Source organism: Triticum aestivum, chromosome 7D (assembly GCF_018294505.1).
Source record: "Triticum aestivum cultivar Chinese Spring chromosome 7D, IWGSC CS RefSeq v2.1, whole genome shotgun sequence".
Lineage (NCBI taxonomy): Eukaryota > Viridiplantae > Streptophyta > Magnoliopsida > Poales > Poaceae > Triticum > Triticum aestivum.
This window is the reverse complement of record NC_057814.1, coordinates 27,907,282-27,920,919: the sequence shown is the minus strand read 5'-3', so window position 1 is coordinate 27,920,919 and position 13,638 is coordinate 27,907,282.

Genomic DNA, 13,638 nt, shown 5'->3' with positions numbered 1-13,638 from the left:
ACAGTAGATGGTGGAGGGGTGCCCGTGGAGGGGTGGATGAACAGTAGCCGGTGGAGTAGCGCGCGGTGGAGGCTGGATGAACAGGAGCCCGTGGAGGCTGGAGGAGGTCGACGGTAGCCCATGGAGGCTGGAGGAGGTCGACGGTGGAGATGAACAGTATCCCGTGGAGTCCCGTTTTGCGGTAATCTGTGGTACTTTGAGTTTTGAACAATAGTTAGAATTTATTATTAAGCGATCCCCCGCTTTTTGACTTCTTTCTCTCTTTCCTTGGAAAGAACAGTTGTTTATTAAGGCCGCTTTTCTAGAATCTACTGCCACACCCCTCCCGATGAACAGGACCCCCGTTTCGACCGTAGGAGGTCCGTTTCGTCCGTTTTGCGGTACGCCACACCCCTCCCGATCAACAGGACCCCCGTTTCGACCGTAGGAGGTCCGTTTCATCCGTTGCGGTAAGCCACACCCCTCCCGATCATCAGGACCACCGTTTCGACCGTAGGAGGTCCATTTCCTCCGTTTTGCGGTACGCCACACCCCTCCCGATCAACAGGACCCCGTTCCGAACGTATGAGGCATGTTTCCTCCGTTGTGCGGTACGCCAGGCCTCATTTCCATCGCCTGTTCCGTCCAAGCCCTCTCGATGAACACGACCACGCATTCCGTTCCGACCCAGCCGGTTGGCTCCCACGCGTTCCGTTGCCTCCCGATGAACACGACGCATTCCGTTGCCTCCCCATGAACACGACGCATTCCGTTGCCTCCCCATGAACACGACGACGACGCTGTTTCTCCGTTCCGACCCAGCCATGTACACGAGCCCTGGCCGTACGTATGCGCGAGTAGGCGTTCGAGACCCCGCCCGTATGTACACATACGTGGCCGTATTTTCTTTCTTGCACCCTGGCCGCTGTACGTACGTGTACATGCTACGTGCGCGCCTCTACTACGACACGTACGCGCCTCTACTACGACACGTGCGTGCCTCTACATCCACCAGTATATATGTACGTACACGTTCGCGACCAGAATGACAACGCTACGTACGCTTTGACCAGGTGGGTCCCGACTGTCAGGCACTTCCTTGCCTGTGAAGATGTAGCTGGTGGGTCCCAGCAGTCAGGGGGGCGAATCGTTTTTTTTTGCCCGGACGCACTTCCTTGCGTGCGAAGATGTAGCTGGTGGGTCCCAGCAGTCAGGGGGAAACGTTTTTTCGCGGAATACAGTGGCCCGTCCGGTGGGTCCCAGCTGTCAGGTGGAGGAATCATTATTTTCCGCGTAATAAGGAGGCACTTCCTTGCTGCGGCCGTGGACCCAGCTGTCAGCCTCTCCACGTACAGTCCACGTCCGATGGAAGACGTTCCTTGACCACGTTGACCACGCCGCGCCGAGAGCACCAGGGCGGTGGACGACGGCGAGGCCTAGGAAGGGGACGACGGGGAGACGGGGAGGACGCGGCAGTGGAAGCCCGCGCGGAGAGGAGTATGAGGGTTCACTGGTTCGGCTGCGGTGTGAGGCTGCCGTCGCCGCAGGGCCTGGCCAGCGGTGGGAATAGTACGGGGTGGTGAGGCCTCCGCGGCAGCACAGCCGGCCACGGGAGGCAGGAGCATGCGGCACGACCGGCGCTGCTTTGGGCGGCTGGAGCAAGAAGACCAGAGGTTGAAGAAGCACTACGGCCGTTGGATGGACATCGTACGGTCACTGGAGCTAGAATCATTCATATTGACTAAAGTTGACAAAGGCCCCCGTCCCAGTCAACTTAGTAGGCCCACAAGTCAGCCTCCCACCATGGTGGGTCCCAGCTAGCAGGGGGAGTATTCATTTTTTTGTGTAATAAGGAGGCACTTCCTTGCATGCGAAGATATAGCTGGTGGGTCCGAGCTGTCAGCGATGGTAACTTTTTTTCGCGAAATACAGAGGCCCTTTCGGTGGGTCCCTGATGTCAGGTGGAGGAATCATTGTTTTGCGCGTAATAAGGAGGCATTTCCTTGCGTGCGGTCGTGGACCCAGCTGTCGGCCTCTCCACGTATAGTCCACTTCAGATGCATGTCAGTCGTTGACCACGTTGACCAGGCCGCGCCGAGAGCACCAGGGCGGTGGACGACGGCGAGGCCTAGGAAGGGAACGACACGGAGGCAGGGAAGACTCGGCAGTTGTTTCCCACGCGGAGGGGAGTACGATTGTACGAGGGTTTACTGGTTCGTCTGCCGTCGCCGGAGAATAACAGCAGGTGTGGGTGAGTAGAGGGATGGCTAGGCCAGCGATGGGAGTACGGTGGGGTGGTGAGGCCTACGCGGCAGCAGTGCCGGCCGCGGGGAGGAGGGAGCAGGCTGTCCCGCCGGCGCTTGTTTGAGCGGCTGGAGCAGGAAGAGCAGAGATTGAAGAAGCACGACGGCCGTTGGATGGCCATCCAACAGTCACTGCTTGTGCGTCAACCTTTTTTCTAGGCAAGCCTCAAATCTGTGGAAAACAGCATACAACCCATCTGCCATTATTCTAATAATTTACAGCCCATTTTCTAATTATTAAGGTTTTTTTGAGCCCATATTCTTTTTGTTAGCATTACAGCCCATATTGTGGCCACGGTTAAAAAATTATACGAAATTTTGCATATTTCGGTGCGGTCCGAACTGTTTTTAATCCCGAAATTTCGACTCACATTCAAACTGATTTTAAAAACAAATGTATATCAATATAAAATCCAACAAATTCTCCACGCATAAAAATTAATGTAATTTAAAATCTCGAAATGAAAAAAAAGATATTTGAAACTAATTGCCGGTTTGATGTGTTTTAAAAATGTACAACCCATTTCTCATTACTGATGGGCCATTTTCTCGGCCAGCCGAATGAAAGCTCTCCTCGTCTTGAAAGATTTGCAGCCCAACAGGCCTGACAAAGCGACTTACTTGGCAAATCACAAAAAAACTGGGCTGTGGCCGTGGACCTAGCTGTCAGCCTCTCCACGTACAGTACTCTTCCGATGGAAGTCGTTCCTTGACCACGTTGACCACGCCGCGCAGAGAGCACCACGGCGGTGGACGACGGCGAGGCCTAGGGAGGGGACGACACGGAGCCGGGGAAGACGCGGCAGTGGAAGCCCGCGCGGAGAGGAGTACGAGGGTTCACTGGTTCGGCTGTGGTGTGAGGCTGCCGTCGCCGCAGGGCCTGGCCAGTGGTGGGAATAGTAGGGGCGGTGAGGCCTCCGCGGCAGCACAGCTGGCCACGGGAGGCAGGAGCATGCGGCATGACCGGCGCTGCTTTGGGCGGCTGGAGCAAGAAGACCAGAGGTTGAAGAAGCACTACGGCCGTTGGATGGACATCGTACGGTCACTGGAGCTAGAATCGTTCATATTGACTAAAGTTGACAAAGGCCCCCGTCCCAGTCAACTTAGTAGGCCCACAAGTCAGTCTCCCACCATGGTGGGTCCCAGCTAGCAGGGGGAGTATTCATTTTTTTGTGCGTAATAAGGAGGCACTTCCTTGCATGCGAAGATATAGCTGGTAGGTCCGAGATGTCAGCGGCGGTAACGTTTTTCGCGAAATACAGAGGCCCTTTCGGTGGGTCCCTGATGTCAGGTGGAGGAATCATTATTTTGCGCGTAATAAGGAGGCATTTCCTTGCGTGCGGCCGTGGACCCAGCTGTCGGCCTCTCCACGTACAGTCCACTTCAGATGCATGTCGGTCGTTGACCACGTTGACCAGGCCGCGCCGAGAGCACCAGGGCGGTGGACGAGCGAGGCCTAGGAAGGGAACGACACGGAGGTAGGGAAGACTCGGCAGTTGTTTCCCACACGGAGGGGAGTACGACTGTACGAGGGTTTACTGGTTCGTCTGCTGTCGCCGGAGAATAACAGCAGGTGTGGGTGAGTAGAGGGATGGCTAGGCCAGCGATGGGAGTACGGTGGGGCGGTGAGGCCTGCGCGGCAGCAGAGGCGGCCGCGGGGAGGAGGGAGCAGGCCTAGACGGGGCAGCCCAAAACCACGTCCAACACTTGCCAAAACTTCGTCCCTCGTTTTCTCTGTGTTTCGCACACTCGACATTGTGTGGGCATTTTGACTGTGCATCATATGAAGATGTGCTATGCATGAATGTTGATCAGCATGATGTTAACTGGCTTGTAGTTCCATTGTCTACCATGAATAAAACTTCCAACATGATGTTAACCCTGTTTGAAAAGGCCGTGTTAATATAAATGCTCTGCCTCTGAAAGTTGCAGTTTCTTATCTGAAACTGAACTTGCAGTTTCTTATCTGAAACTGAAACTTGCAGTTTCTTCTCTGAGAATCACATTGTCTGCACTTTTATACTCCTATGAAACTACATTTTTTTAAGTGCTAAAAATAGATCTCTAGAATTCATAAAATACTTCATATGCTCAATACTGCAAATCTGAAATTCAAAAGACATTCATATCTGAAAGTACTCTCAAAATACACAACACAAAACACAATTCACAACCTGCAAATACTGACAACCCTAAGCTCCTCCTGACAATTCACAACCTGCCCGACTATTGGGCTGGGGGGCAGCCCCCTCCTATTCCTCGGCGGCAGACAGCCGCCCCGTGAGACGATGTGAACGGCGAGGGAGACGATGGCGGGGAAGCGTCGTCGGGCCAACTGCTTTTCTCCTCTTGCAGTTGGGTTCGGTCGACGAAGACTCCATCGGCTCGCTCTGGCAGGACACCCTCACAAACGGCACCCTGTAGATGCTCGATCCTTCAATCTCTGGTGGATGCTCCATCTGGGATCGATACTCCCACCACCGCTCCCTCACGATCGGATTCGGTAAATTTGTTTGCTCCATGGCCCAGAGGAGCAGCTCTATGTACTCCGGCGCGACTCCCTCCGGGAGTATCGCCGCCTTTTCGCTCTGTTGCAGATATTTGGCCATGGATGTCGCCGTCGCCGCTAGTTGGTCCTTGTTGTCAAACCAAGACTGTATCTCCAACATCCTAGCTAGCTTCACAGGGTCGCCGTCTGCGATCCTCACATATCGGTTGTACTCCTCCATCGATCTACTTCTCCACAGCACCTTCACTCGCCGGCGGTGATTTTTGAATGGAAGAGGAGAGGAGCAGCGCTGGTTTTGGATTAGAACGGGAGAGGAGCGACGCTGGTTTTGGACTGGAACAGGAGAGGAGGAGCGATGGTTTTGAAATGGAAGAGGAGAGGAGTGGCGCTGCATTTAGATTGGTACAGGAGAGGAGCGGCGGTGGTTTAAGAGGAGAAGAGCGGAAGAGCGGCGCTGGTCTTGGAAGTATTTTTTTGTTTTTTGCGTATTTTGGGTCAAAGTTTGACCACGTACTGTATTTGACAAGCAAAATGTGAATGCATGCCACCAAAAATTGTATCGTTTGGTTCGTATCTGAATGTACTTTCAAATTATATTATTTTTGCAACGTATAACATATATTTTATGTGCGAAAATCATGGTCAATTATGACCCAGAATAAAAGGGAGCCTAGTTAATGTGGGGTCGCTTTCTTAATTGAAGGGTAAATTGATTTTGATTTTGATCCAGTCACAGCGCGTCGGCCCTCTGGTCCAATCCTAAATCGCTGCCGCACGCTCCTCTCCCTCTTCTCCATTGCAAAACCACCTCCTCTCCTCTCCATCATCTCCATTCCAAAACCACCGTCTCGCCTCTCCCTCTTCTGATCTTCTCCATTGCAAAACCACCTCCTCTCCTCTCCATCATCTCCATTCCAAAACCACCGTCTCGCCTCTCCCTCTTCTCTATTGCAAGACCACAACTACAGCCATGTACAACACAGCCTGCACGATATGTAGACGATAGCCAATCCAGGCGTGTCTGCTGGAGTCTGGTCACATGCATGGACGAACTGATCTTCCGTGTCTTGCAGGGATCGTCCAGGCACCAACGTAGTACAACACTTCTCTAGTACTATCGCTCGTCTCCCTCTTCTATTAAGTCATCCGACTTGCGGGGCTGGGGAGTGTGCCTATGGTTGGTTCTCAATTGCCGTCCCACATGTGTGTGCAAACGCAATATGATGCGCGTTCCATTCGGAGAGCAGCGTGCCAGACCGACCGACCGTCTGGGGTGCGACGCGAACGCGACGGGCGTGATGTATACTCCGTACATGTGTACCGCCGTTTTCTAGACGCCTTGCTCCATGGCGCGGGCGCAATCCATGGATACAAAATTAGTATATTGTATACTATTTAAAAGTCAAGGGCAGGGCTTTTCCTGCGCGGTAGGTGGGGCAGTTCCGCCTAGTCGGTTCGACAGAGACGCGAGAAGACGAGGGAGTAGGCTGCTGCAAACGTAGGGCTGTGTGATTTGACAGCGAGTTACTGCTGGAGAGGTGGGGCCCCGTGATTTGACTTGCCATTATCATTTTAACTACGGCGCTACGACCGGCGTGAGTCTCCCAATTCCTGACCACCTCCATACAGGTGCCTCTCCCAATGCTCCACCATGTAGTAGAGGCTGGCTCTTGCATGAGAGCCCACTTCTCCACTTTTTCCTTGCCTCTCTTTCCTCCACATATGCAAAAATGCCATGTAAAGCGCACTATTGTACTTACTTTTACTTGCTCCTACAGGTGCTTAAGCTTGCCACATAGGCATAAAATCTTATGTGGCAAGTTAATCAAGAAGAGAGAGACTAGTTTGGTGACCCAAGGAAGAAATGGTGCTAAGCGCGTGTACCAAGGTGAAAAGTCAATTTTGAGTCTATAGCTAATTAAATGAAGCAAACTTAGCAACACCATTTCATTGGAAGAGGTCACTCCTTGGCAAATGCAATAAATACTAGTACTCCCTGTGTCCCATAATATAAGAACGTTTTTGGCGCTACACTAGTGTCAAAAACGTTCTTATATTATGGGACGGAGGGAGTACGAAGAAAGAGATAGAGAGGAGTAAAAAAATTACACTTATAGCCAACCTTGTTGTAGTATGAGTGACTAAGTGATGACTATGTATGACATGCCAACATCAGATAGCCTAACGCAACGTGTTAAATCTCCAAGGGCGCGACCGCGCGAGCGACGCGACGGTCGTGGTAGGCGCGACCATGATACGGGCTGCTGGCAGCCCTTGGATCTGAGATCAAATGGTCGCATGCTAAGTTGCTGAAAATTTGCAGAATAACCCTCCAGGATAGGATATTCACCCATAGGTCTAGAATCACGCCATGCAACCGTTCGATCTCAGATCCAAGGGTTCTCGGAAGCCCGTATCATGGGAGAATGGAAAGCCACAACCCTGCCATTCGCACGCTGGCAGTTCGCTCCTACTCGTCCCCGCACGTCCTTCAATACTACGGCGGTTCGCTCCTAGTCGTCCCGTCCATTCACATTACGGCAGTTCCACTAATCCTAACCCTCCTCCCAAATCCATGGCGTCCCAAATCTCCACGATCGGCGGTGAGTACAAGGTTAGAACCATCACCGACGATGAGTTCGACGTCATCTACACCCGTTCTTCCGCGACGGTGAAAGGATGCCTTTCTCGCTTCAGACGCATGTTCGAAGACTCAGATGATGAGTGGGTCGCTTGGCTAGATGTTGAGTACACCATAGTCTTGGGATGAGAGAAGGATCTATAGGACGAAGAGAGGAAGAAGCCCGCCGTGATCCATGTTTGCGTGCATGACTTATGCTTGGCCTACCACATATGCCATGCCGACGTTGAGTGCCAGGATTTTAAGGACTTCCTCGAGAGCAACCTAGTCAAATTCGTTACTGTAGACTTTGGTAACGACAAAGAAGTCCTGCGTCAGATAGGCCTTGTTGTAGGCAACACCTTCGACCTCCAGAAGAATCGGCTGGTGTCCTCTCGTCAGCCTTCAATGCTGACCCTGGCAGGAGCCATGGTTCATCCTTCGTACGGTAAACTGGAGAAACCTCCATACACGTTTCATCATCATGCATGGCAGCGGAATGTACTAGATATAGACCACATCCACTACGCTGCAATGGATGGCTACCTTTGCTTCAATATCTACAAGGGTTGGATGAAGAGCAACAGCCAAGTGTGCGGTTCAAGCAAAGAAGTATCGGCCAAGAGGAAGAGGGACAAGGACGAAGTCGAGGACGTGGAGGAGGACTCCGAGTAAGGTGGAAGTGTCGTTGCTCATGGTGGTTCTAATGCAGTGTCTACCGGAATAGTTGCAAAGTTTAATTTCAGGTGTGCTTAATTTAATTTGAGGGGTGTGTTGTGCTGAGCCCCCAGCAGAACTATGTTATGTTTCTTCTCGTTACTTTAACTCTTCAGTACGTACATACTAGTATTTCTTATATTTCATCTTTTAGTTGGTATAGTACTACCACTCGTTTCTTCACATTATATACGTACAATATATATGGCCAACATCATATAGCCAGCAGTTTAGTTGTCAAAGAATTTCAGGGTGCTTAGTTTTGTCAAAGAATTCCAGGATGCTTAGAGGGTGCTTGGATCCAAGGGACTTATTTTAGTCTGACTAAAAATAGTCTCTTTAAGAGGCTAAAGTTCCAAGCACCCCTGACTAAAGAGGGGCTAAAACTAGTCTTGAGACTAAATTTTTTTAGTCAGGGGTACCCCTACTAAAATGTGGATTAGTCCTCTCTCTACTCATTTAACCCCTCTCCTTTAACACAAGCGAGTTCTGGATTGGAGGGTTTGGAGGATAATAAATGCTCATTAACTTGATTTTAGCCTTTTTAGTATTTGGATACAAGCATGGGTCAGGCTAGCATGTTTTAGTCCCACTACTTTTAGTCATGGGACTAAAACGTATCCAAGCCCCCTCTTGGTTTTATTTGAGGGGTGGGTTGTGCTGGACACCATTATTGTGACTAGCCTTTTTAATAGTACTATATGCATAATTTGGCGACGAGCGCCCTCTATATGTACCACCTTTTTTTTAATTTCAAGTTTTGCCCCATGGCGCAATCCATCGATACTACTGTTGTACAAAAGTATACATTTTTTAAAAGGCTAGAGGGCGGGGCAGTCTAGCTTGGTCGGTTTCACGAGAGGCGAGGGCCTTTGTGATTTGACGGCTCATTACTGCCGGAAGGCGGGGCCTTGTGATTTGATTGCTCGTATAAATGCGCCGACGACCTGATCGAGGAGGAGAAAAGAACCGTGCGGTATACTCAAGTTTTCCACTGGAGTAGTACTGCGACGGAGGAGCAAAGAACCGTGCGGTATACTCAAGTTTTCCACTGGAGTAGTACTGCGACGGAGGAGCAAAGAACCGTGCGGTATACTCAAGTTTTCCACTGGAGTAGTACTGCGACGGAGGAGCACGAAACACGGCAGCCCAGTGCCATATGGCGATAAAAAATGATCTAATTTGCTAGTCATCTCATTGTTAGCATTGTTCTATTCATTCCCTCAAAAAACATTATTCTATTCATGCCTCGCAGAGAACGTGACACGTGCGGCGAAACACCCGAAGAAAAAGATGAAACACAGAAGCAAAAGAAGAAGGAAGATTATCACCCCAAATGATCTAATTCGCCATGGAGTCGTAACTGCTTCTTCATCGCCTCCACGACCTCCATCTCCTTGCGCGTCTCCTCCGCCATCTTCTTCATTCTGTCCATGACGTGGGATTTCTCGACGCGAGCCTTCATCATCTGTTCCACGGCCGCATTACGTACCTTGACAGCAGCCGGGTGCTCGATGCGGAGCTTCGCCAACTCCTCCTTCTGTTCCATGACGAGGGCCTGCAGCATCTTCATCGAGGAACTACTATTCTCATGCAGCTTCTTCCAGCCGGCGTTCTTCTCCTTCAACAGGTCGATCTCGTGGCAGAGCTTCGCCTTGTCCTCCTGAAGTCGCAGGATTTCGCCGGTCGCCTTCTTCTCCGAGGCAATGCTCTTCTTCAGCAGCATCACCAAGCCGGCGGTCAACTCCCCCTGCTGATTGAGCTCAGCGGGCATGTCGTCCAGGTTCTCCTTCAGCAACTCCATCAAGCCTTGGATGAACTCCTTCTGCTTATTGAGCTGATCGGGCATGCCGTCGAGGGATAACGACTCCAGCTCCGCCGACTCGGCATGTTCGCCTCCGCGGCTAGGGCGCTCCTGGGAGCCATCGCCTGCCCGTGAGAGATCTTTCGAGGTCTCTGCGTGGCGGCGAGCCCTCTTTTTTTTCCGCAACCTTGGTTGCCGCTCCCTTGTTACGAGTAGTTCTCGACCTAGAGCTCCGCTCACCGGCCATGGCAACGACGAACGAAGAAGAAGCTCTTATGAGGAGGAAAGGTAGAGTAATTTTCGGTTAGGTAGTTCCCTTTTTTATAACCTAAGTACTAGCACTAGTACGAATACCTGCATAGTGGGAACACGTTCAGGTTTGGTACGCACTAGTAGGTGTGAGCAGGCTTTCGAATGTGATGGGAACAAGGTAAAGATTAATTGATGGTTTTGGTTTCGAGGCCCGAAACGGCTCCCGATGAGTTTAGCGGAACATAAATTTCAAGTACTACACTGCTCAAATGCGTAAATATTATGTTATTGTCAAAAATTGGCACAAAATACGAAGGAGACCAATGGAAGTACTACTAGCAACCCACGATTTAACTACTCGCATGCGCGCAGTGGAGTAATAATGTCTTTCTTCCGCCCTCACGTCCACTCAATTTGCATGCGCTATATTAATTGACCATCAATGAAGTGAACGACTTTACACGCGTCAAATTATCACATGGGGTGGATCTTGGTACAAAATTGTGTCCGCCCGTGTACCCGTGTGTGCGTGCGAGGGAATGAGTGCGTGCGTGGCGTGCGTGCACATCTTCGCTTCGTGCATGTACCGCCAGTATGGCTCAGGGAGGACGAGTACATTCTTCTGGAACCAGCAACACGTCACTGTGATCAATCCACGCAAGGAGGTCGCGACAACGCCTCCACATGTGCCACGTGGCTTCATGAACTGTAAGAGAGACACTGTGTAGCGTGCCATTGGTATTCTAATTTACGTGTTTTGCACATATTCGAAGTACTAGTAAGGTACACGTGCATTGCACGCATCAGATTTTGCAACCAAATTATGAATAAATACCACACTATAGCATGTAAGCTCTGAGTCATATATGCCTGATGTAGCCCTTCGTTTAATTTTTATAGTCCATCTCATTCAAAATCAATTAGTTTTTATAAAAAAGCTAAGAACGCGGGAATAGGAAAAACATGGGATTATAGTGGAATGTCGTCTTGAATCCTACAGGATTGTACGAGTGTTTGATTGTGCATAGAAAAAACGCAGAATTCTTTCAAAGAGGTTTGAGTGGATGGGATGTTTCCTATGAAATCTAGTGCAAATGAATCATTTGGAAAAATTCCTATGGTTTACAATCCTACGAATCAAACAACCGAGATAGGAAAAATTCCTAATGATTAGAATCCTCCAAAATTCCTTTGAGAATCCTTTGAATCAAAGAAGCCCTTAATCTATTTTATGATTCATGGAATTGTGCGTTGTAAAGCATAAAGTAAAAACAAATAATGGCAATTCAACTGGAAAAAAAAGTTTGGGCAGTTATGATACGGAAGATTCTAGAACAAAAGAGAACCACTATTGTTTTGAGGTTTGTGCATTATGCTTAAGTTCAACCATGAAGTCTGCTAGATTGTACATGTGGCAAAATCCGGTGGGGGCTAGAAGATGGTGCGAGGGGCCGAGTGGAGGGAGACTATGAAGGAATGCACAAGTGCGAGATCGATATTTAGAGAGAGGGGGCGAACACGTGCGCCGTTGCGCGCAGTGGCGGAGCCATGAAAAATAAATGAGCTAGGGGGCCAAGCATTGCTAATCCTTTACGAGGAGGGTCAATTCATGAACTTAAACCATTTTTAGCAGCAATTGTCTAATGATCACGTTCATATTAGCCTCGATATATAGTGATGTTAGGGGGGAGGGGGGCAGGGCCCTTACTGCCCCTGTCTTCGCCATTGTGCACGCGTCTGAGAGATGAAGCGGAAGGCATGGATGATGAGAGGGGGACGTTGGATATATAATTAATGTGGGTGTATTAGCTATATATGTTAATCCTATATAGAGAGGTATAGATTGATCGATGTGGACGTGGGAAAGAGGGTGAGACCTCACTGGATATATCGATTGATCGGTTTGTGTGGAAAACTATGAAAGACATAGCTATATACACACATACATAGAGGAACATCGATCGTTGCGCATGCACGCGTGAGAGATAAAGAATGCCCGATATGATGGAGAGGGGGATGTGTGTGGGTGTGTGCCTTCATGGGAGACCGACCTGAAGAAAAAGATTGTATGCGTGCGATGGATAATGCCGACTGGTAGTGTGTGTGCATGCATGCACGAGAGAAAGTTAGTGGTACAATTATAAAGAGAAGACTACTGTGTGGGTGTAAAAAATAGGTGAGGTCATAATCAATGTAAAGTTGAATTCAAATATTTGAATAAGAGATCCTGATGTTTGAAACCCATGCATGCATGAATATAACGGAGATCTGCGTGATGTGGTTTGGAAACGAGCATGTTGTAATGTGTACACAATGAACAAGGTCAGACTGATTTGAATTTGAGATACCGATGGCAGACATCATTTGGCCACGTCGCATCCGTGCATGGACACACTATTCTAATTGGAGATGATGGGCGGCTTTCGCATCACATATCTATATCTATACCCCTATATATATATATTATATTTTATATATTTTTATATTGTGTGCGGGTAACTTTAACTTTGAAAGATGGTCGTTGGATGAGGCGAATCCGATGGTCCAAAGATGGCAAATTTGAGCACTACTGGCCGTTGGATATCATCTAGATTCCACCAGATTTCGCCACATGTATAATCTAGAAGACTCCATGGTTGAACTTAAGCATAATGCACAAACATCAAAACACAAGCACTTCTTATTTGTTCTAGAATCTTCCGTATCAGAATTGCCCAAATGTTTTTCTACATGATTTGCCATTATTTGTTTTTACTTTATGTCTTACGACGCACAATTCCATGAATCTTAAAATAGATTAGCTTTCTTATAAAAACTAGATGATTTTGAATGAAATGAACTATAAGAACTAAACGAACATCTACATCATGCATATATGACTCAAAGCTTGCATGCTATAATGTGGTATTTATTCATAATTTGGTTGCCAAATCTCATGCGTGCAATGCACGTGTACCTTACTCTAGTCTAAATGGTGTTTGTGTGTGTGTTGTGCGTGTTGAGGTGCAAATTGTCTTTTTTTGGGTACACGTTAAGCTTGTTATTCCGAAATTTCAAGCCGCGCCTTGTTATGCCGAAAATTCAAGCTAGCGTCTCTGTCTTTCGTGCTGCCAAACTCCTGCCTCTTCAACCCGCGCCTTGTTAGCCCGAAATATTTAAGATATATCTTTGTCTCGTTGTGCTCCGACAACTCCCTCCATCTCAACCCGCGCCTTGCTATTCCGAAATTACAACGCGCGCGAAAACTCCCACCTCCTGTGAAATCCCGACATGCGAAATGCCCGTGGTACCCCTGAACCGAAAGAACCGCCTCAAATCGGTGGGGGTACTTTCGTAACTAACCCCACATTTCGGACAAGTGCGTCTCTAAGCCATGGTTCCCCACTGCCATCCCATCCGCCCACCCATTCGTACACCGAGGCCGCGAAAACCCGCGACGAAACCCCACACCCTG